General features: G+C 48.4%; 1 long non-coding RNA gene across 5 annotated transcripts in view; it reads right to left on the minus strand.

Moving 5' to 3' along the window:
• Window positions 1-23942, minus strand: part of LOC124240289 (uncharacterized) — a 189368-nt gene that overhangs the window by 85794 nt on the left and 79632 nt on the right. For all 5 annotated transcript variants that reach the window (XR_006888829.1, XR_006888826.1, XR_006888827.1 and 2 more), the window contains exon 3: window positions 22225-22484. This is a non-coding gene — a long non-coding RNA (uncharacterized LOC124240289). The remainder of the gene's footprint in view (window positions 1-22224; window positions 22485-23942) is intronic.

Here is a 23942-nt window from a genome sequence, read left to right on the forward strand (position 1 = left end):
CCTCAGAAACAAGCCGTGGAAATTGACATCTGATAACATCCCGCCGCCGTACCCCCAGGGGCTGGGCTGTGATTGGTAAGGTTTTCATTCCTGAAGGACCCCACGCTGTGAAAATGCACCTATCTTTGTTCATTGAAAATCATTTTTTTTAATAAGCAACCCAGTGGAAAACAGTTGTGAATGGCAGCTCATTGCATGTGGGTTTTTAGAACAAAGAGAATATTGCTCATATTCTAGGACCTGTTCAGTGATACTGAATTTTAATTAAAAAATGTTAACGTGTTAAGTTGATGACAAGGAAGGTGTGACACGGCGATAAAAGAAATCAGGGAGGCAAGATGTGGTTGACAGGCTGCCTCAATGATCTATTCAACGTTACTTCATATTTGTCTTCTCTCTCTCTCTTTTTTTTTTTCATTTGAAACTTTTAGTTTTTTTTTAAAGATTTTATTTTTTTTTCCTTTTTCTCCCCAAAGCCCCCCGGTACATAGTTGTATATTCTTCGTTGTGGGTCCTTCTAGTTGTGGCATGTGAGACGCTGCCTCAGCGTGGTCTGATGAGCAGTGCCATGTCCGCGCCCAGGATTCGAACCAACGAAACACTGGGCCGCCTGCAGCGGAGCGCGCGAACTTAACCACTCGGCCACGGGGCCAACCCCCTGAAACTTTTAGTTTTGAAGTAGTAGGGACATACTCTAGATCGTAAAGACCCCACATGATGAGGCTGGTGAAACTAGAGGAAGGGGAGCCTAATTTGCCCCCTGGAGGCCTCCAATAGCATCCTGTGCAAAAGGTCAGTTGTCTTAAAGGGCCCCTTGGAAGTGGCCACTGTCCCAGGCCACCCTAGACAAGCCCTTCAGAAGGACCAGTTTCTCTGAGTGAAACACTTGAGGCTGCTTCCCGGTGATAGGTTTAAGGTCATCTCCTTGGGCTAGATAGCTGGGAATGAAGGATTTTGAAGCGATAGATTAAATGGTATATGGGCAGGCACTGGGTGTTCAACCCAGCCCAAGTTCCACTCATTGTGAGAGAGTTTTCTTCTGAGATGACACAGGAATTAACCAGGAAAATCCAAGTGCTGAAAGGCTGTCAATGCATTGGGGTTAAGAAAGGCCATCGAACGCAGGCAAGAGCGGTCCGCTGCCTCCCTGGACAGGCATCTGGGACAGGACGTGTCAGATCACATGGTAAAGCCCCATGGAAGAGGAGCCATTTTGCCCCCAGCACAGAGCCCTGAGTTCCGGCCAAGGGGCCCATGGTGGAAGAATCCCCTTTAGTAGAGCCTGTGCAAGAGGGAGACAGCTGCCCTGCATCCTGGAAGGCCACCTCATGCTCGGGGCGAAGGAGTGGACTACAGGGTGCTGAGCAAGGCCTGGGGCTTGGGATGGTGGCACTCGCCTCACAGTGTGGGAGCTTGAGAGTCTGCTTCCTCCCCAAGAGAACAAATGTGCAGGAGCCGATGCAAAGTTAACCACAAGCCAGGACAGCACCTCCACCTTCCCCGAGGAAGAGATCAGAATGCATTTAGAGTCCAGAGTCCAAACCAGGGGCTTGGAACAGCATATGCAAAGGCCCTGAGGCTGGCCCAGGGCCAGTGCAGTGTGGGGAAGCCACAGCTATGACATAGGGGAAGTGCTGGCCATGCACAGGGAGGAGGCTGATTTCTGTTCTGAGAGCAACAGGAAGCCCCTGCGGGTTCCAAGGAGGAGAAGGATGTCGCTTTGGGCATTTCCCAAAGATCATGCTGGCGTCTGTGTGGAGCAGGAGTCCAGAGGGTCAGAGGCTGGGCTGTAGGCCAGGTGGGAGACAATGGGATGGGAGACCCCGGGGATGCATTTCACAGGTAGAACCCGCAAGGCATGGGGAGGAGCTGGGGGAGGAGGGGGAGGGAAGGGCCCATGGACAAGGCTTCCAGCCCCTGGTTTCCTCACTGGGAGGAGGGACTCCACAGCTCTCACCCCTCCCAGTGTGTGACGATCAGAAACGGCGCAGGCCGCGCCTGGCCCACAACAGGGCCCCAAGAGGTGAGGGTATGACTGCGTGCCCGTCGCCTCCTTTGTCCCACGAGCGCACAGAAGGGACGTCTGTCTTCGGCAGTGCTGCTCCTGACCCCTGTCCCAGTGAAGTGGGAAATGAGGCCTGGGCTGGGCTGGGCCAGGGCGGGTTTGGATCGTCCTTTCTGAGAAATCATGTGCAGATTGACAGGCACCACAGTGATGCAATGAACCTTGAGGTTCTTCAAAACATCTTAGTGTTTATAAAAAGAAGGTGAACAGGTGCTGAGTGGACAGGCCGAGCGATCCCCATCCTGAAGCCCGCTGTGCCTGTGGTCACATCACTCCCCAGGGTACCACAGGTGAGCTGGACCCAGCGACTGTCCTTCAGGCTGGGATCCCTGCATCCCCTCCCTGCTGTGCCCATCCTGTCCCCAGCACTCGCACCTGGAGAAGCAGGGCCAGGGAGGAGGCGAAGGCAGCAGAGTTCCCACTCTCAGGCCCAGCACACTTCTGAGTTCACACCAGGCCTTGCACACAGTGCCATACGGGTTCCTCACAAGCATGCGAAGTTTATTGACAGAGTAAACTGGGCGCTACCCAGTGGGGTCTTCCCACTGGCCAGGAAGGCTGCCTGGAGGAGGCGGAGGGGTGCCAGGGCTGTGTGAAGGATGAGGAAGGCTCACGGGCTGGGCTTCCCAGCTCAGGGTGCAGCTTACAGAAGGGCACATGACCACTTTTCTCTGAGCCAGCTGATTTGCCGTTCTAAATATAGCCCAAGATGACCCAAGACATCTTCCCCTCGCAAGGAGATCCATGGGTCTGTAGTTTTCAGCATTTCTCAAATGAACAGTGAAACCTGGGGCTCTTGGCTTCCATCCTCTGATCCCGTGGACCCTGGGTCCTAAAGAAGAATGTCCAGTGCCTCCTTGAGAGGAGAGCCTGTCCCGTGCGAGGAGCTCTCTTTGGCCACCACCCTTTAGTTAAATATTTTTAGTTAAATATTTGGTTAAGTATTTTGCCAGCCTGCCCTCTCCCTCTAGCAAAGTGAAGCAAGGCTTCTGTTCACTCAAGAAGGATCATCCATCACCCCAGGCCAGCAATGAGTCACTCTTTCCTCCACCCTCGGGTTGGTTCACCTCTGGCATCTGGGGAGAGAGGTGGAGCCTCACGGCTTTTAATTGGACAGCAGATTCCCACCTGCCCTGGGAATCCGGCTGCAGCATCAAGCATATCCTTTTATCCCATTTCTGGAAGGTACAGGATACAAGCCTTTTGAAAAGGGGGCGCCTGCTGCAGGCCTCGGGCACGGTGGTGACTCTTGGCTTTGAGGCCCTTCGCTGCTTGTTTGCAGAGCTCGAGGAGGTTTTTCCGTATCTGAGGACAGCCCTGCTAATTTGCAGCACAAGTGCTTCTGGGGAAGTTCAAGTTTCCAGAGGCTGTGCTGTTAACTCTGACAGCGCCAGCACCTCCCAGATGGGACGCTGGAGGGCATCTGTGGGGACGCATCATGGAGACACAAAGCAGAGTGGTTATCTTCAAAGGGTTAAGGACCGAAGACCTGGGGACAGTCATGTTAAGCTATATATAGCAAACAGTGAGCCAAGCAGGCAAGAAAAAAAAAAGGAAGATAGCGAGGAAAAAAACACATGGATACTCCCCTCCCCTCCTGCGGTCCACCCCCAGCCCTCCAGCAACATCACTGTATATACAACCCACAGACTGGGGCATTGTTAAATTTGGCACACAGAGCCTACAGCAAAGAAAGAAACCATATCAAGTTACGAAGAGTCCTATTCGGATCTGGGCCTGGGCCTCTGGAGCACAATGCTCCGCAGAGGAGAACAAGGCCGCGGTGTGTTGGCGAAACACACACCCGTGAGCTTTGCTCTCCTTACAGTCATACGCTGGCCCAGGCCTGGGCAACAGTAATTCCCTGGCCTGCAGGTGGAGACAGATAAAACAAACCAAACTGGTGTAACGGGCTGCAGGAAACCTTTTTTTCAAAACTTGATCCACCTCCAGAGAGGAAGCATGCTAGGACTCTGTTAACTTAGGGTGGCAGGGAGAGGCCTGGCGGCCAGGGTAAATAAGGCAACGCGAAGGTGGCCGGCCTTTGGCAGGCGGAGTGCAAGGGAAGTTTGAAAAGACCACTTCCTACGCTCAAGGGACCAAGAGTAAGCTGTCGATCTTGCAGGATGGAGGCACTCTGGAAAAAGCCGTTGGAGAGAGAGGGGGCCTCAGGGGAGAAACCTAAGCCACAGGTGCGTCCCCAGGATCCCCTCCCCCTCCTGCAGCCCGGCTCACCTGGCCCAAACCCAGCCCTAATGGCTACTCCCCTTGAAGCTCCCTGAATGGGGAGAGCAGGCCAGGACTTCTGAAATGCAAGCCAGGTGGGTTTCAGCCTCCGCTTTGAGCAGCTGGACAAGCAGGCAGGCGGCAGGCCAGCTGCCAGTGAGGACTGGCGGAGCCTCCACGGCATGCAAAACAGGGCGCAGGGAAGGCCAGGTATGTTGCAGTTGTCAGACATGGCTCCTGCCAACAGGGTCTTAGGACACCCCTAAAGGAGATGAGACGGACGGCTAGCACTTGCCCTCCAGGGCTGCGCAGAGCATCAGTAGTCACAATGATACCCCCTGTGTCGCCCTGCGTGGGTCTTTTCAAATCCACTCCCTGGTGTTATTCCAGTCGAGCTTCGCCTGACCCCAGGTGGGCATGGCGGGGCATGGCATCATCCCATTTTACGGTGGAGGAGGTTGAGGCACAGGAAGGCCACATCTTGCCTGGTGGGTACAGCTGGTTCAGAGAGTAGCGCATCAGCCCAGACAAGCACACGGCAGGGGCTGGTCCCTGGGGGTGTGTCCAGGGCTGCCTCCAACAGCCAGGGATCCAGCGCCCTTCATCCCTGTCCCTACCTGTGACTTGATGGGCCCTCAAACTTGGCTTTCCGTGTAGGAAGGATGCTGTCATGCGTTGAATTGTGTCCCCTCCAAATTCATCTGTCACAGTCCTAATCCTAGTCTTTCAAAATGTGACCTTATTTAGAAACAGGGTCATCACGGATGTGATCAGTTAAGGTGAAGTCATCCTGGATTAGATGGACTCCTACTCCGACAGGACTGGTGTCTTATCAAAAGGGGAAATTTGGACGCAGAGGCATGCGCACAAAGAGAACCCCACGTGAAGATGAAGGCAGAGATGGGGGGGATGCAGCTCCCAGGCAAGGAACGCGAAAGATGGCCAGCAAACCATCAGCAGCTGGGAGAGAGGCCTGGAGCAGATCCCCCCACAGCCCTCAGAAGGAACCAACCCTGCTTGATCTCAGACTTCCAGCCTCGAGAACTGTGAGACGATGCATTTCTGGCCTAAGCCACTCAGTCTGGGGTACATTGTCACGGCAGCCCCAGCAAACTAATACAGGTGCTGAGAAGGCCAAGCTGAGGGATATAGGTGTCTGTGGTTAGTTACCTCTAAAACCAACTTTGAAGCCCCCTGCAGCTCTGCCTTACAGACATTTATTCTCCATCTTGTTATCGAACACAGAGTAAAACTGTGCAATTGCAAGCACAGCCCATGAGTTCTCTGCTCCAGACTATCCCCTTAGGACAAAGAAGGAAACGCCCCTCTTCCTTGACAAAATCCTCACCCTGCTTTGTTCTCAATAAAAATTGCATTCTCCCTAATTCTTCCAAAATGTCTCCAAAGCAAGGCCAGCCCCCACTTCCTCTTCTGAGCACAGGAAGGACCCTCTGCAAATCATGATGTGGAAGAATTCCTTTCTTCCAACCAACTTAGAGACCCAATGTCTTACTAACTTCCTGGTTATCCCAACTTGTTTTCAAAAGACCTGAAAACTCATTCACATGACTAAAATTATAACTGTTGGTCAAGAGCTTAAAGCGTTATCTTGACCGGGTGGAGAATAAGGTCACACAGAGCATCAATAAACAGGTTTACGTGGGGTTGGGGAGGCCCACGTTACCTTACACCCAGACCAGATATGTAGTCCTGGATGTGAAACATCTCCCACTTGGCGGGAATTCCTCCTGGCACGTCAACAACAGGCCCCAGCCTCCCTCCGCCTGGTGACATGAAATTCCACTCCTGTCTCTCCAACATCCTCACAGCCCAGTGACTCCAACATCCCGTTGGACTAGAGAAGTCCTCACAGAGCACCCCCCAGGGATGGAACTTTGGGTATGGTGGTCCCTGGGGCTAAATTCTGGACTACTGAGGAGGACCATGAAATAAGACCACGTTATTGGACCTGATGCTCAGATGCGGGTCCCTCTCTTTCTTTTGTTGTTATATATCTGAAATTAACCTGTCATCCTACATATACCTCCCAAATACCTCCCTTTAGCCTTACTGTTCCCCACAGCATCCCTTGTTTACAGAGGTTCTGGGTTATTTTTCCTCCACTAAGCATTACTCAACGCAGCAACTAGAATGGAGGGTTTTTAGAGAGAGAACCACGCTTTGTCCTTTCCCCCTCCTAGAGGTTAGTGACTTGCAAGTGGAACTTACCAGTAAAGGTTTGTTGAGGGTTGATTCAGCCTGAATTTCTTCTGTTCATTTGCTCTTGTCACCTGTTTCAGTCCCAAATCCTTCCCCATTTGGTCTTCAAATCCTTCCCGCTTCAGAATTTGGTCAACTCATCTACAGATGTCGGTATCTCCCAACTTAGACCAAATATCGAGGAGGCTTAAAAGTAGCTAATTTCTCATTGATTTAGAGACAAAAGAACTTCTAGACTTTTAGAGCTGGAAGGTTTTTCAGAAAGTATCCAGTCCATTTCTTTAATAACAGGCCATGTGACTCGTCCAGGGTCACACGGCTGGTTAAGTGGCAAAAGAGAGCCTGGAAGCCAGATGTTCTGGCTTGAAGTGAGGCTGTTCATTACAGTGATGAAGACATCTGTACGGCTGGTGTGGGGTGAGCTGGGTGGTCATGTCATACACTTGTTCTGGAAGGTTCTCTCTCTCTATTGGTCATTTCAGTTTAACCTTAACATGCCTCCAAGTAAGTCTGAACGCCTTTGTCCCATCCTCTCCACATGGCCTCCACTTGGGCAGCTGGAAGTGGGTCCCACCCCAAACAACCAGGTCATACAGACTCTGTTCCCAATGTCAGGCAGCCGAGACACGGTCTCCTGTTCTATCTCGCAAATCCATGGATATGACCGATAGGGAGTGTCTTCTATTCACGGTGCCATGCAAACCTCCGAGGGAGGGCTGTTTTCAACCACTGAGGAAGGGTGAGACAAACACTTCTGTCGGCATAGACCTATGCCTCATTGTTTTCAATCTGAGCACAGGTTTTACATCAAGAGAAGGGCTTGTGGTTGGGGTAGGAGTGCTGAAGGGAGATTCAAAGGTTCTTCAGCTCTCAAAGATCTCAACCTCTTCAAAGTTTCAACCCTCAGAGCACTTACGACGTTTCATCCCACTCAGCAGAAGAGCTTCTGCCCACACTCCCAGGTGCCACAGTGTACGGGGGGGACTCGGCTGTGGTCCAGAGGACAGATAAGGATACAGGTTGGTCATCTCACTGCAGATATTTTCCCCAGAGGATGGAGTTCTCCTTTGGGATTTGATAAGCTCCCTAAGGCACATTCACATGCAGACAGCAGGTGACATCTGTCTGTTAGAGAGGCTGCATCAGGCCATGGGCGGTGACGGGTATCACGAGCTTACACTGGGGGAATGAGCAGCTTCTACCTGGGACCTCAGACGGGGCCGTAGGCAGGAGGGACAGGGGATCAGGACAAAGGGAAAGGGTTTGCACTCAGTGCTAATCACTTTCCAGCCTCGGTGTTCTCATCTGCAAACCGGGGCTGATAACAACTTCCTTCCATGGGATTTTCCGAGTTGATCAGATGAGATCATTACCTGTGAAAGCACATGTCATGGAGATGGGCAGGAAGGAATCCCAGCACCACTGCCGACTCCTGGCTGCCCTTTTTTGAAATGACTGTCTCCAAGGGGAAGGAGCAGCAATATGGTGCCTCCAAACTGCAGGTCATGTCAAGGCAAGTCAAACTGGAGTGTGTGTACCACTTACTTTGTGCCCCAAATGGTTTGTTATCAGAGAGGCACATGGAAAATGGCATGGCAGGGTGACGGCGCAGGGCCGGGAGAGCCCAGTGCCAGTCCAGGTATCACTGCTTGCACTCTGCTACCCGGATGGGTCACTTCTCCTCCTTGGCCCTGTTTTTCCCTCTGTAAATTAGAGCAGATGGCACACGGCACAGGGGCATGGCAAGGATCCTGCAGGAGGATGCAGGAAGAGAGCTGGAGACGACAAGGTACCGGACACGTGTGATGTTATTGCTGGTCTTTTCTTTTTTTTTTTTTTTTTTAAAAGATTGGCACCTGAGCTAACAGCTGTTGCCAATATTTTTTTTTTCTTTCCTGCTTTTTCTCCCCAAATCCCCCTAGTACATAGCTGTATATTTGAGTTGTGGGTCCTTCTAGTTGTGGCATGTGGGACGCTGCCTCAGTATGGCCTAATGAGTAGTGCCATATCCACGCCCAGGATCTGAACCTGCAAAACCCTGGGCAACCAAAGCAGAGCACAGGAACTTAACCACTCAGCCACAGGGCCGGCCCCTTTTCTTAAAGGAAGGGAGCAAGGGAGGGAGGAGAGAGAGGACGAGGAGAAAGAGAGAGGAAAAGGGAATTGCCTTTATTTTTTAAGATAAACTATTTATTTTAGAATAGTTTTAAATTTCCAGAAAACTTGAGAAAATAATCCACCTAGTTTCCCTATTGTTAATATCTTATATTAGTAAGGTACATTTGTCACAATTAATGACCGATGTTAACACATTATTATTAACTAAAGTCTCTATTTTATTCAGATTTCTTTAGCTTTCCCCATGTCCTTCTCCTGCTCTGGGATTCCATCCAGGATACTGCGTTACGTTAAGTTGCCGTGTCTCCTTAGGCTCCTCCGAGTGTGACAGTTTCTCAGACTTTCCTTGTTTTTGATGATCTTAGTTTTCAGGAGTACTGGTCAGGTATTTACAGAATGTCCCGAAATTGGGATTCATCTGGTGTTTTCTCATGATTCACTTGGGCTTATGGGTTTTGGGGAGGAAGACCACAGAAGTAAAGTTCCATTCTCATCGCGTTCTATCAAAGGTACCTACATTCAACCTGACTTACTGTTCTTGAGGTTGACCTTGACCATCCAGCTGAGGTAGTTTGTGTCGGGTTTCTCCACTCTGAAGTCTCTTTTTCTTCCTTTGCATACTGCACTCTCTGAAAGGAAGTCACTATGCACAGCCCACACTTAAGGAGTGTGGAGTTATGCTCCATTTCCTTGGTGGTGGGGTGGCTACATCAATGATTTGAAATTCTCCTACATGGGGCACTTGCCTATTCTCCTCCATTAATTTATTCATATTATCAGTATGGACTATTAGCATATTCATATATACCAGTATGGAATCATGCATGTTTATTTTATACTTGTACTATTTATAACCCAATACTACTTTATTTTATTGCTCAGATTATTCCAGTTCTAGCCATTGAGAGCTCTTTCAGATGGCCGCTGTGATCCTCTCACACACCTCCATCATTATATGTTGTTGTTCGTTTGTTTCTCTGCGTACCTTCTGGCGTTATAAGATGCTCCAGGCTCATCTTGTATATTCTCTGCCTATCCTAGAATCAGCCATTTCTCCAGGAAGTCCTAGTTCCTTTTATTGGAGAATGATGTTAAAATCTAAGTTCTGGGCACTAGCTGTGTTCAGTGCTACAGGGATGTCATTACTTTGAGGCCCTCTTAGCTGACAGAGCAAGGAAATATATGTGTTTTTACCAACCCACGTGGACAAACATTTTGTATGCATCCATCTGCATCTATATTAAGCTCAACACGAGTCCTTACTGACGTCTCCAAAACTAATCCATTACCATGTTCCCTTCTTTGCTTGTCTGTAACCTCCTCCTCCAACAGTGACAAACATGGCTCCCACCACCTGCCATCCCCTTACTAAGCTTTTCGATTCCCAAATTCATGACCACTGGCTTCAGAATGATTAACTCGTACTCCCGTGAGAAACAACTTGAGCAGCCAGCACACAGCGTTAGGTACAGCTCCTTTTGCTGTTGGTCTCGCAGCCTCCACTCATTTCCAATGCGACTTAGGTCAGCACCTCTTACACCCACCCCCCCAGCAAGGTGATTTCAGACATTTGTAATACAGTCTCTTGTCATATTCAGCATTCCATCCTAGAATCCCCCAACCTCTTAAATGAAATTTTCATACATTGTAAAATTTCCTAAGATGAGAACTTGGGTGACTGATTTTGGCTCTTTCTTTTTTTCCAAGATCTGCATTTAACACTCCATATTTTTTCCACTATTTGGCATTCTATCACTGTGGATTAGTTTGCATTTTCTGAAATTTCACGTAAATAGAATCATACAGTTTGCATCTTTTTTCTCTGGCATTTTTCAGTCAGCATACTTATTTTCAGATTCCTTCCTGTTCTTGCGTGTCTCAGCGGCTTGCCCCTTCCTATTGCTCAGCTGTATTCCGTCATATGGATGTGCCACCACCTGTTTATCTATTTACTTGTTGCTACACCTCTGGGTTATTTCCAGTTTTGAGCCATTACAAATAAAGCTGCTATTAGCACTCACGTGACAGTCTTTGTGTGGACATCTGCTTTCATTTCTATTGGGTAAATACCCAGGAATGGAATGGCCGGGTCATATGATAAGCGTATTTTTAACTTTTAAGAAATTGCCCATCTGTTTTCCAAAGTGGATGTACCATGTTACAGTCGCACCCAGGGTGTAAAGTTCCAGTTCTTTCACATTTCAGTATTTCCAGTATTTTAATTTTAGACATTCTAATAGGTGTGTCGCGGTATCTCACTGTTGTTTAAATTTGTACTTCCCTAATTACTAACGATATTATGCCTATTTGCCATTCATACATCTTCTTTGGTAAAATACATGCTCAATTCTTTTTCCCACGTATAAAACTGGGTTGTTCATTTTCTTCTTATTGATTTTGAGAGTTTTTTTCAATATTCTGGATTCCAGTCTGTTATCAGATATGTGATCTGCAAAAATGTTCTGCTAGTCTATGGCTTATCTTTTCATCCTCTTAACAGTGTCTCTTACAGAGCAGAAGATCTTAAATACTATGAAGTCCAACTTATGAAATTTTCTATGTCATGCTTTTGTTGTCATATCTAAAGAGTCTTTGCCTAACCCAGAGTTTCAGTTTCAGTTCCAGAGTCTCTCTGACCTCCCCTTCTGCCTAGAATTTTTCTCCTGTGTTTTCTTGTAGAATTTACGCAGTTCTAGGTTTCAAAATTAGGCCTATGATTCATTTTGAGTCAAATTTTGTATATGGCGCGGGGTACTCAGTAAAGTCCAGTTTTTCTTGCAGGTGCATATTCACCCATTCCAGCGCCATCGTTGAAAGAGTATCCTTTTTCTGCTGAACCGTCTTTGCATCTTTGTTGAAAATCAGTTGTCCATATACGTGTGGGTCTATTTCCAAAATATATATTTTGTTCTATTAATATATTTTTCCATCTATATACCAATAGCACATTGGATTTTTATAACTTTATAATAAGATCTGAAATCAGGAAGTGTTAGTCCTCCAAATTGTTCTTTTTCAAAGTCCTTTTGGCTATCCTAAGCCTATTGCATTTTCTTTTGAATTTTAGGATCAGTTTATCGATTTCTACCAAAACAAAGCCTTCAGAGATTTTTGAGGGGGATTGTGTCAAATCTATACATCAATTTGGAGAAAATTACCATTTTAACAATGTAGAGTCTTCTGAGCCGGAACATGGTATATCTTTCCATTTAATTTGGGTTTTATTTAATTCCTCTCAGCAATACTTTATCGTTTCCAGCATACAGGCCCTCTACATCCTCTGTCAGATTTATTCCTAAGTATTTCTTATTGTCTAGGCTACTGCAAATGCTGGTTTTTATTTCAATTGCTGATTGTTCATTGGTAGCCCATAGAAATGCAAGTGATTTTCCTATATTGATCTTCTATCTTGCATCCTGTCTAAACTCACTGATGAGTTCCAGTAGCTTTTTGTGGGTTCACATACTTTTTGCCCTTTTTTTGGTTTCATGTGACAGGACGGACGTAGGCCCCGCTACTCCGTTTGACCGTAAGTGGACGTTTGGAGGACCTGCTTTTAAAACGCGTATCTCCTGAGGCGAGTGAGGGCGTGGGCAGATGTGTTGTTTTAAGTCAGGGCACAGTGTCAGCAACACCCAGCATCCATCAGGAATAATGAGCCTGGCCTGCCCCGGCTGTGGCCACAAATGGGGAGCGTAGTTCTTGGAACACTTTGCCCCAGTAAATGAGGGGAGCAGGGCGAGGGCTTGGCATGGAAGCCCCGTCGGCGGATGAGTGTGTTAAGCCCAGTGGTGATTTATTGTCCATCATTAAAGGATATTCATCAAAGGACATTCATCAAAGGATAGGACATCCACATAATAGAATACTCTGCAGCCACTGAAACATGTCAAATAAGCTCATTGGCATGGAAAATGCTTGTGGTTTATTACTGTATTTGTTTTCTAATGCTGCATAACAATTTATCACAAACTTTGGCAGCTTAAAACAACACTCGTCTATTCTCTCCCTTCTCTGTAGGTCTGAAGTCCAGTGGGCCCACCCGGGCGCCTGCTGCAGGTCTCCCAGGCTGAAATCCAGGCGTCGGCTCGCCCACGCTCTTATCTGGGGATAAGCTGGGGAAGGAGCTGAGTCCACGTTCCTCAGAGTTGTGGGCAGAACTGAGTTCCTTGTGCTCAAAGGGCTGAGATGCCCAGCTCCTGGCCGGCTGTCAGCCGGAGCTCATTCTCAGCTCCAAGAAGCTTCCCACGTTTCCTTGGGTTGTGGCCTCATCTTCAAAGACAGCGATGGGTCATCAAATCTCTCTTATGCTTCCAGCATCTCTGACCTCCACTTCTGCCTCTAAGGGACATGGGATTACCTTGGGCCCACCAGACAATCCAGCATCATCTTCCTATAAAGGTCAGCTTAATGAATAACCTGAATTAAGTCTGCCCACTTCTTTTTGCCATGTTAGTAACATATTCACGGGCGTGATAGCTCAATGTATTCATTGGTTCTGGGGATTGGGCATAGAATCTTAGGGGTCTATATTTAGAATTCTGCCTTACACAACTATCAAATAAGGCCAGATACAACACAAAACACTGCACAATACAATAACATTTTTGTAGGAAAAAAAATGCAGGCAGTAAAAATTATGGGCTCTGTTTGCTTCCTTCTTTATCTTCTAGGTTTTTTACAGTAAATGTATATCACTAGGATACTATGGAGAGTTTACATAAAACCAAAACCCATAAAAATTCACTCACAAGAGGGAACTCAAGGTTCGTTTTCCCACAGACACAATATTTTGGGGTGACTGGAGTCCTGTGACATCCCACAAAAGACTTAATCCCAAAGCTCTGTGCTCCATGCATTCTTTCTAGTGGGCAGTAAATTCCAGGCTGTAATTCAGGATGCCAAGAATAGACAGCTCTTTCCCCTGGCCCCCCACCCGCTGTGAGGCCTCGCTGGGCAAGGGGGCTGTGACCAGGAGCTGTCACTATTACATCCACACAAGAAAAGGCCACTCCCTGATGTGTGTTCGCAAGAACATCTGCGTTAGGAGACAGGGAGACAGAGCCCCTCACAACACTGCCGCTCGGGGGCCGGCCTCTGCACAGGCATACCCATGTGTGCCTGCAAAATTGTGTGCATGACCACTGATCCCTGAGCACGTGGAACTTGTCCAAGGCTATGGTGGTGAGTGACAGAGGTCGGGGCACTGGTATCAGGTAGACATGAGTTCAAATCCCAGTTCTGCCTTTTAGTAGCTGTGCAATCTCTTGGGCAAGTTACTTGACCTCTCTGGTCCCAGATCTCATATTTAACAGTAGCTTTCAGGGCAGCTGTGGCAGTTATAGGATCTAACACATGGGACAGAGACTGCCACATGATAGGTACTAAAACATGTTCATTTCCTTCCTTATTTGGATGCTTGTGGCTGTTCCTCCTACTGAGTAGACAGTTGACACATTCACAAGGAGACTCCATTTCTCCACAAAATTCATAAGTAAGATCTCCAGTGCTTTGTCCTCACCTGAAAGTTTATTCTCAGCAGAGAGGACACTTCTCAGTTGCCCTCCACACTTAGGCTGGTGACAAGTTTTACAGGACGCCTGGCGGCTTAAGGAAACAGCCGTCAACGGGAACAACTGGAACAAGTGGAAGAAGGCCTCTACTCCCTAAATCTACCCAGGAGCTCCCACTGCACTTGAAAGAAGAACTGTTAATTAGGAAGGCTGGCAAAGCCCCCACACCTGATCCGGCCTCATCTCTCTCTTCTCTCCTGGCAGCTCACACCACCCCGGCCACACTTGCCTTCTCCATGTTTCCCAACTCCATGAGTGCATCTGCCTCAGGGCCTTTGCACTTGCTGCTCCCTTTGCCCGGAATCCTCTTCCCCTGATCCGAGCACACTGGGTCCCATCTCCTGTCCCGTCTCTAGTATCGTCTTAGCAGGCAGCCTCCTCGACCATCGTCTAAAGCAGATGCCCTTCCTTCCCTTGCAGCCCTCTCTTTTGTCCCACACACTCATGGCAATCTGAAATCACTGTATGCATTTACACGTTTACTAGATTTTTGCCTGTTTCCTCCTTCAAGAATGTCAGCTCCATGGGTCAAGGGACCATGACTGTGAAATCCCTGGTGCCCAGATCTGGGCCAGGCACATGGTGTGGGTGGATCCCAATACCTATATGTAAATGATTAATTGTTCCTTCCCACCCTGCAAACGTGACCCTGGTTTCTGACTGCCAGAGAGCCATTTGTGGACCCCAAGCCACCCCCAGTCCACGCTTTTTGTGATGCTTGCCAAAGGGAAACGTGCCAGGATCCAGTGGCCCCAGACAGTCACGGATGGTGTTAGACCAGGGACAAAGGCTTCTCAGCTCAGCGGGGGGGCCAGGGCAGGAGGCGCTGGACCGGTGGTAACCGAGCGTGTCGCCCCCACGCATGTGCAGCCCCGGAGCTGAATTGCTTGGGATTCAAGAGCGGTGCTAATTCAGCTGACACCCAGGCAGAGGGATTGTACCTGCAAAAGATTTACTTCTCCTCGACCGTCTCTCATGCCGCCCCCGCTCCCCTCGCTGAGCCGTGCATCACGCTGCAGTTACAGCCAGCTCAGCTGCCTGTCGCTCAGCCCGCGGAGCTGGGCCAGGAGGAAAGGGACGGCCCCCACTTCCCCAGTATGTATGTGCATGTATATATGTCCGCAGAGGAACATTTGTCAGGAGGCTCCAGGAGAGAAATGACTATTCCATAAAGATTTCATTTTTGTTGGAGTCTATCCATGTCTCTACATTGTCATAAAAATTCAATAGGAAACTTCCATAAAAAAGGAGGTATAATTAAAAAGAAATAGGGACAGCTCCAGCAGAGGTTGAAGATTAAAGATGGAGAGGCCCAGCACAGACGGGGGAGTTTTATGAGCTACCAAAGAAAGAAAAACACACCACACAGAAAACATGCCCAGCAGAACCCATCCTGGCTGCCTTCCGTGGCCCGCTGTCCCGTCTGGGGTGCTGGCCTCTGGAGAGGAGGCGGGCACTCCGGGCTTCCTGCTCAGGGGCACGAGCTGGAAAGGGGGTGAGACCCCCAAGGAATGCTGCAGCTCCGACTGCCGACTGTCTGAAGCCGACAGAACATCAAAAGGAGGGGGGCCCTGCCCGCCTTGGAGCCACAAAGGTCTGGAGCTCAGACCAGCTAATCGTCTGCAGGTTCGTGACCTGGGCGGTTGAGTCCCTAGCCCTGGTGACCTGCAGGTCCCCGCAGATGGTCCAGGCTGTGGAGAGGTGGGCAGGTGAGCCCAGAGGTCACTCCCGCCCAGGCCTGTGTGCCCAGACCCATTGACACAGCTGCGCCCGGGGTGCTGCCTGGAAGCCAGAGGAGGTGTTCGAAAGCAAACGCTCGTCTAGAACCGGCCTGGAAGGACGCGCAGGAAACTGGTGACAGCGATTACCGCAAGGGAAGGAAATTGGCTTCACACAAGAGTCGGGGGGCTTTTTGTACTTGAAGATTTTTATAATGTGCATATACTGATTTTTAAAAAAAGTCATTATGACAAAAGGATACTATGGTTAATAGCGATCATGAAAAAATTTATGCAGACACTTCATAAGCTGAAAGATAAATACAGGGGCCCAGACCACAGTTTAGTAAACGCATCTGCTCTGTGTCTCAACACTGCTACCTGGGCACAGGGGCAAGAATTGTGTGTTTTTGGCTCCAGCAAGAAAAGCAAAGGAGGAGGATGTGTGCAGGCCAGACTGGGGAGTGGCACGTGGCAAGGCTTCCTCTCACCTTAATAATAAAGAATTGAGATAGCTTTTAGAAATTAGAAATGTGCAAGGAACTAAAAGAAAGGAGGCAAAATAATAGTTATTAAAACAATGATGGTTCACACTTATTTGGTACTGTTACATGCCAGGAACTGTTTAAAAATTTCATACATAATAGCTAATATAATCCCAATAACAACACTGTGAGATAGATATTATCATTGTCTTATTTTACAGATGAGGAAACTGAGGCCCAGAGACATTAAGTAACTTGACCAAAGTCACACAGCTAGCGCATATTGGAGCTGGGATTAAACTAGGCAATCTGGCTTCAGAGTCCACACACATTTCTCTGTGTGTGTCCTCTGCAATCTGTGTCCAAAGCATTCAGCTTCTCAAATCCTTTTATTTGAAGAGCTCAAAGGAAAGTAGAGAAAATACAATCTAAGGATCCAAACGGACAGATCTGAATGCTAAGGGGTCCTATGCTCCTGTTCTCACCACACACAGAATTCCCTCAGTTGTCACAAATGGTGACAAGGACAAAGCAGAAGTAAAAAGCGAGGTTCTCTCAGTTCAAGCTTCAGGAGCACAGGGAAGGGGCAAGAAAGAGGATGAGACAGAACATGAGACCTGAAGCTCCTGTTGGAATGATCCGTCTTGGCTAAGGGCCTGGACCACGAGCAGATCCCTCACATCTTATCTGCAAGAAACAGTGCTCGGCGTTTATCTCAGCCGGGCCTGCCCTCAGGATTAGCATTGCACAACCAGAGGGGACCCTGGCTGGTCTGCTCCCTGCTGGGTGTACTGGACCTTGAATCAAAGACAGTGGAACCCCCTCCAGCCCCTCCTCTGGGAAACCTTTCCTGCCCCTCCTCCTGCGGCCGGTCCCTGTGGGGCTGGCTCTCCGGGCTGCAGCCTGCCCCAGCCGCATTCCTGGTGTCTTCAGGAACCTTAGTCTCCGCCGCCCCGCCAAGATGTGGGCCTGGGATTCTTCCCTCTTTGCTCCAGTGCTGGCCTGGCTGGATGGGAAAACAAGTGGGAAGGGGTTTGTCCTGAGCAGAAGAGGGTAAAAGTTGAGAGCCAGGAGTGGACTGGCTTCTCCTCCCTGGGTAGCAGATCCTTGCCCCCCAAAGGATCTGGGTATCCCAGCCCCAGACCTCTGAGATGGGCCCACGCAACTCTGCAGCGAGGCCTGAGCTCCTGCTGCAAGCTCCGCACGGACCCAGGCAGGAGGGCCCGGGCCCCTGAGCCCGCTTAGCCGGCCAGCTTCTGAGAGCATGGTGAGAAATGGGATGGCTGAGCGGACTCACACACTCAAGCTCACAAAGGTCACCTCACACACGTGCCCTCACACACTCACACAACCTCACACAAACTCTCACACACACGTGCCGCAAAAGGCGCCCAGGATCTCCGGGGGAGATGACTAAAGCAATAGGGCTTTGACAAAATGTCTCCACGGCTTCATGATCGCGCCCTCAAATGGGGACCCTGACTTTCCCGGATGTGGTGAAATAAACCTAAGTTTGCGACAGAAAATACATGCTACGGAATATGGATGTTGGAGAGGTTATCAAAGGGAAGCAGTCTGTGCATCTGCCTTACTTTAGTCATGTCCTGCTGATACAAAAGGTGGAAACTGTTGGCCTTTGGAGATCTGCTAGAAGGGGTTGATGCGAATCCACACACACACATTCAAATCCAGCGTCAAAATACAAGAAATGGACATCGTAGACAAATAAAGGAAAACTTAGCGAGATAAATGGGTCTGCGCTCAATTAAAATCTGCTCACCGGGATTCCGATCGGTTCTTTCTTACCTCTGAAAGTTAATGACATGGGAATCACAGGCACATCAAAGAACGTGACTGCCCATCCAGTCACTAACGTGCCCCCAGAATGGCTCTCTAAACACCCTTCCAGGCTGAGTTTGTCCTTTCCTACTTTTCACTCTGAACCATGGTAGATATCAGAATCAGTCCTCCACAGTTCAAATGCGCCATGTGTTCAGAACAAAGTCTGATCCTGGGTTTTGATCTGCGCACCCACAGTGAGAGTAAGTCTGTGTGACTCCGGGCAAGTTCTTTCATCTCTTTGGGGCTCAGTAAATAAAGAGGCTAAAGCTACAGCTGACAGAGCTACATGGACAAAGATAGACCCAACGATGAAGTCTAAACTCCTCTGCAAGCAATGCCCATCACTACCCAAAACGCCCAGGGCCACCAACAATTCCTCTGATTCACTCTCTCCCTAAGGTTCCTATATCCTAAAAGCCATGCTTCACTTATCAACAGAATGCGTTTTTCCAGTTTGAGATGACCAAAAACATACTTAACCGTCACGCAATAGTCCTGACTAGTAAGAGAAAACCAACATCTATATGAAAAATAAGATGCAATTCCAACCCAAAGTAGAGACATTTAACGTTTTCATTAAGGGTCCCTGTATATTTTATACTTAGAAATAGTGTTTACAACTTATAGAAATTATCCTTCAACCCTGAGCTATCTTCATGAATCTATTTGGGATCCAGGGCCCTTGAACTTGGAATTATTGCATCTACTGCTCTAAGGTTCAGGCATTCCATGATATCCAGCTTAAGAAATTAGGGCTGCCAAGGGGTCTCATCTACTATCATTGAGAATTGATTTGGTACCATCTTTATGGAAGCTATTTTGCAATATATTAAAAAATCTTAAAATGGGTATAGAAGAAGCTCTGGCTCTGATGATGGAGGGGTAGCTCCTACTGGGCCAATCCTCCTGAAGATAGCAATTAGAAACGCTGAACAAAACATTTAAAAAAACAACTATTTGAAAGCACTGGAAAACAACTACCAGCAGGCAGAAACTGGAGGGAATTTGACTTTAGAGAGGAGGAGCCGCACTGGGTGAGATCTAAGTTTATACAGGTTTCCTCTGCGGGCTCTCACGCCTGACATTTTATCAGAAGCTCCAGTAAAATAGATCATTCAAAAACTGAAGGTCATGTAGACATTTTCAATGAAGCTGACAGACTTCTTCATCAGGAAACACGAAAGGAAATTACTCAGGCTGAAGAGACACGACACCAGATGGAAACGTAGGTCTTCAACTTAAAAAGAAGATACCAGAAATGATAAATATATGGGTAAAATAACAAACTACTCTTTTTGTCCTTCCGTATTTTCTTTAAAGACAACTGTTAACTGTTTTGGCTTGCTGTCTACACGATATCATAAAGAGGATATTCTCTGACAATATTAGAAATCAACAACAAAAATATCTAGATCTTCAAATAAAAATTAAGCAATATACTTTTAGGCTTATCAATTATCGACTTAAAAGTAAAAGCCTAAAACTATAAAACCTGTGGAAAAAACATAGAAGATCTTTGCAATCTTGGGATAGGCAAAGACTTCCTATACAGGATACAGAAAGTACTCAAGGAGCTCAAGATAATTAATAATTAGGGAAATGCAAACTAAAACCACAGTGAGGTACCATTTCTCATGCACTAGAATATGCCTAAAATTATAAAGACTGACCACACCAAATGTTGACGAAGACATGACACAACTGGAACTCACGTACTTTGCTGGAGGGAATACACAACTGCTTTGAAAAACTGTTGAGCGCTTACTTATAAAGTAAACATACATTTACAGTATGACCTAGCCATATTGCTTCTAGGTATTTTCCCCAAAGAGAAAACCATTTGACCACAAAATGACCTGTACGTGTTCTTCACAGATTTATTCATAATACTCCAAAACTGGAAATACCCCAGTGGCCATCAGCAGGTGAATGGATAAACAAATTGTGGTATAGTCGTACAATGGATCACGTCCCAGCCAATCTGAGGATAGACACAGTCACTGCAGACCTCAATGCTGTGCCCGTGGTGAGTACAGACTGAGAGGAAATACAGACGTAGACGCTAAGGCAGGGGGACATGGTGAGGTCAGAGGTCAAGACCTGAAGACCAGGAGGGTGGGGCCCTGCTTCCTCTTGAGGCTGGACCTTCCTCTCTGAATGCTACGGGGCACACAGACCCACTTCTGGCTGTTGGAAAGGAAGAAGGGAGAAGAAACCTTGGGCGGCGATAGAAACTTAAACGTCACTGAGCCATAGTTTTGAAACAGTAGAGATTGAGAAATCGTCAGGCGGTAAAATAAAAGATTTTGTTGCTACCAATAGGAAAGGGACCTTGAGTGCAAGATGTGCTTAGATATTAAAAAAGGGATGAAAGTTGCAGTCTTTTGTACTTCCGGCATGCAGTTGAGCTAATCTTGTATTTCGAGAGGACCTAAGTACGAGAGCTGGGTCATGAGAGGCGCAGCCCATGAGAAGAGAGGAGGGGAGACAGCGGCCGGAGACTCCAAGGACGCCGAAGCCAGCTTTCGGGGTGCCTTTGCACTAGGGGTACCCTCAGTAATAAAACATGCTACGGTAGGGTTCGATGAGCTGTGCTCACTTAAAATAAACTTTTCTCCCTTTGAAATTCAAATGAACTCCAGCGCAGTTTCACCTCTAGCGAAAGAATATTTTCCACACTGACTCAGTACCAACTCTGCGAAACAAGTCTGCGTTTTGTTGAATACGAAAATTTATTGTTAAAATAAAATCTTACTATTCTCATGAAATCCTCAAGGTTTTTAAGTGTTCAACTTTCCACCTCAGAATCCAAAGTCTTGGAGAAGCCCTCGCTTCTGCTCCAGGAAGGAAAGGCAGGGAGACGCTCCCTCCACCCTCTGTGCCCTGCCCCCCAGGCATAACCAGTGGACCAGAGGGGCTTCTCGGTGGCCCCAGGGGGGTGAGGTGCTTTCATCACCAGAAAATTCTAGACGGGTTGGAATTTAAGTGAGTAACCATGCCCGTTTGCCTGGGACTGTCCCCGTTTTAGCCCTGAAAGCCCCGCATCCCGGATCATTTCTCAGTTCCATGCAGGCTATGCCGTCGTCCCGCTGCCAGTAAGTCAAGAGTGGTAGGTCAGAGGTTCTCCCTGGCTGCAGGGCAGCTGCCTCCTGTTCTAGAGCATTCTATTTGAAAGGCTTCCGGATGCTGACGCCTCCATGTGCGCCCTGCTTGCTTCAGCCTGTTCTCCTGGCTGTGTTCTCTGATATCAACCCCACCCCGCCCCATGCCTCGTTGGATGTCAGCTACAATCTGTCTGTCTTGCTCGTCTTGGTACCCAACGACACCAGATACCGGGGGAGTTCCCAAGAGGACCCAGAGTTCAGAAGGCTTTTTGAACACCTATGAGTTATCTGTAAATTTACATAGCTTTCAATTCTGATGATAAAGAGTATCTTTTATTTGTTGTTGTTTTATTTAGAGCTACGTAATTCCAAAATGATTAAAAAATTATATGGTGCCAATAGTCACTTTACTCTTCTAAGCCCTCACACCTTCAAGTGAAAGTCTGATTTGGGGATTTGAGTTTTTGTCGTTTCTGGCCCACGTGAGCCCTGCTGGGGAAAAATGTAGTCACAAAAAGAAAAAGGACACGGTAATGCTCAGGGTGCTTCAGCTGTGTTTCGGGGATTCATCTCTGAGGCGTGACTGCAGCTCTAGATGAACATGGCAGTCCACCAGCGGGAGGATGGTTTGGACTGCAGCCTTCATTTGTTCATTCATGGATTCATTCATTCATTCAACAACTATGCATTGCATGTCAAGGTGCTTCAGAGATGAAGCGAAAACAAAAACCCTGTCAGCGTTCACAAAGGCTCCTTCCTGCTGCTACTGGTCCTCTCGCCCATTTTTGTCCCAAAAGACAGATTAAGATAAAGATCTGACAAAGACAGGTTAAGAGCGGGAAAGCATACAAATTTATTTAATATAAGTTTTACCTGACATGGGAGCCTTCGTGAGGAAATGAAGACCCCCAAGAACCAGTTGGACCTGCGTATTTTATGCTGGGGTGGATGAAGAGAGCACAGTCGTGGAGGAAGAGGAGAGGTCAAGGAGCGTGAGGTGATCGTGGTAAACTGGAGGAGACTCAGCCAGGCCCGTTTGTTAGGATTCTTCTTGGTGTCTCTGTCTTCGGAGACGAGGCTGTTCCTCTCCTCCAGGTGTAGGGAGGGCACTTCTCACAGGAGGGCTTTGTGACCTGTTCCAGGGAAGAAGGGCGAGGCAGGACAGGAGGTCAGAGGGAGCTTCCTGCTTCTGCCCTTTTCTCAAAGCCCTTCAGCTGAAAATATTCAATATGCCCAGGTGTCATATTTGGAGGTAGTATGTCCTGAACCCCATCAGGGCTCTGGTAATAAAGATACCATCTTACTTAATGGAAGAGCCTGCTGTTGTATGATAGGGGCAAAAATCAGTGAAGCCGACTCCATCTTGCATCACCGCCCCTCCCTCAATGCACCCCAGGCACACCCCTCATTGACAGGAGCCAGGGCCTTGATGCCAGGACCTGGTTACCAAACACATTAGCCCATTTGTAAGATGGCACTAAAATGAGTCCTCAGGTCCTCCATTTATTCAACACAGTAGACAATCCTTGTATCACAGGTCTTGAGTAAGCAACAGAATCTGCACCTGTGAACTCTACCACAAAGGGCCTGTGTGGTAAGAGGACGGCAGTTCCCAGAATTGCGGGAAAGGCTGGGTTATAGGTTTGGGGATGGGCAGGCTCCAAGGGCTGCCCGGGGGGCCAGAGAATAGGAATGGCAAAAACAGGCATGACACAGGAGTCACATGGCCAGGGAGTCTGTGCTGAGGTGAACAACATAGGCTCCCAAGACACAGGCAAGAGCATCCCAATGACAGAGCTTGGCAGCATGTCCACCCCTGGCTGCACCGAGAGAGAGGAAGAGGCGGCACTTCTAGCTCCTGTGTGGCATTGGATCTACCCCCTCCCCAAGACACCACACGACGGAAGGAAGGGGCGCTGCCCCAGAGGAAGTGGGTGCTGCACAGATGGGAACGATGCTGGGTGGCCCCAGATCCACTGCAGCTCCTGACAAGCTTTCCTCGTCCCTTTGCACAACTAGGCTTCTCCAGGTGCTGCTCAGGGATGCAGGAAGCCTATAGAAGCTGGAACCGTCAAGAAAGCTGAATCTCCCCAGAGCCTGTGCATAGAACCACACTTTGACTTTGGCCCAGTGAAACTGATCATGGCATCTGGCTTCCGGAACTGTCAGAGAATATATTGGTGCTGTTTTCAGCCACCAAGGATGCGACAGCAGCCACGGGAAACTAGAACATTTTGCACAAGAAAAACAGGAAGGTAGAGAAGGGCCAACGGGCTGACTTGTCACATCCCAGGAATCCAGACCCAGCCTCCTGCTGGGAAGCATCCTCCTGGTCTCCCCACCTGAAACATCTCCTAAACAGGAGAGTCCTCCAGGGTTCCGCATAGCCTGGGTACAAGCTGTGATCCTTCATTAGCTCCAAAGGGGCTGCTCGCCAGCCCTCAGCCTCCAGCAGACAGGGCATTTGACCGCCCTTCTGAACCCCATGCTGGCGTCGTAGCCTCTGAATGCCGCAGCGAGCCCTGGAACTGGAGCCAGTGTTGGAGCGGGTGCTGGAGCTGGTGCTGGCCCGCGCCCGGCGGGGCAAGAAC

Source organism: Equus quagga, chromosome 5 (genome assembly GCF_021613505.1).
Source record: "Equus quagga isolate Etosha38 chromosome 5, UCLA_HA_Equagga_1.0, whole genome shotgun sequence".
Taxonomy (NCBI): Eukaryota; Metazoa; Chordata; class Mammalia; order Perissodactyla; family Equidae; genus Equus; species Equus quagga.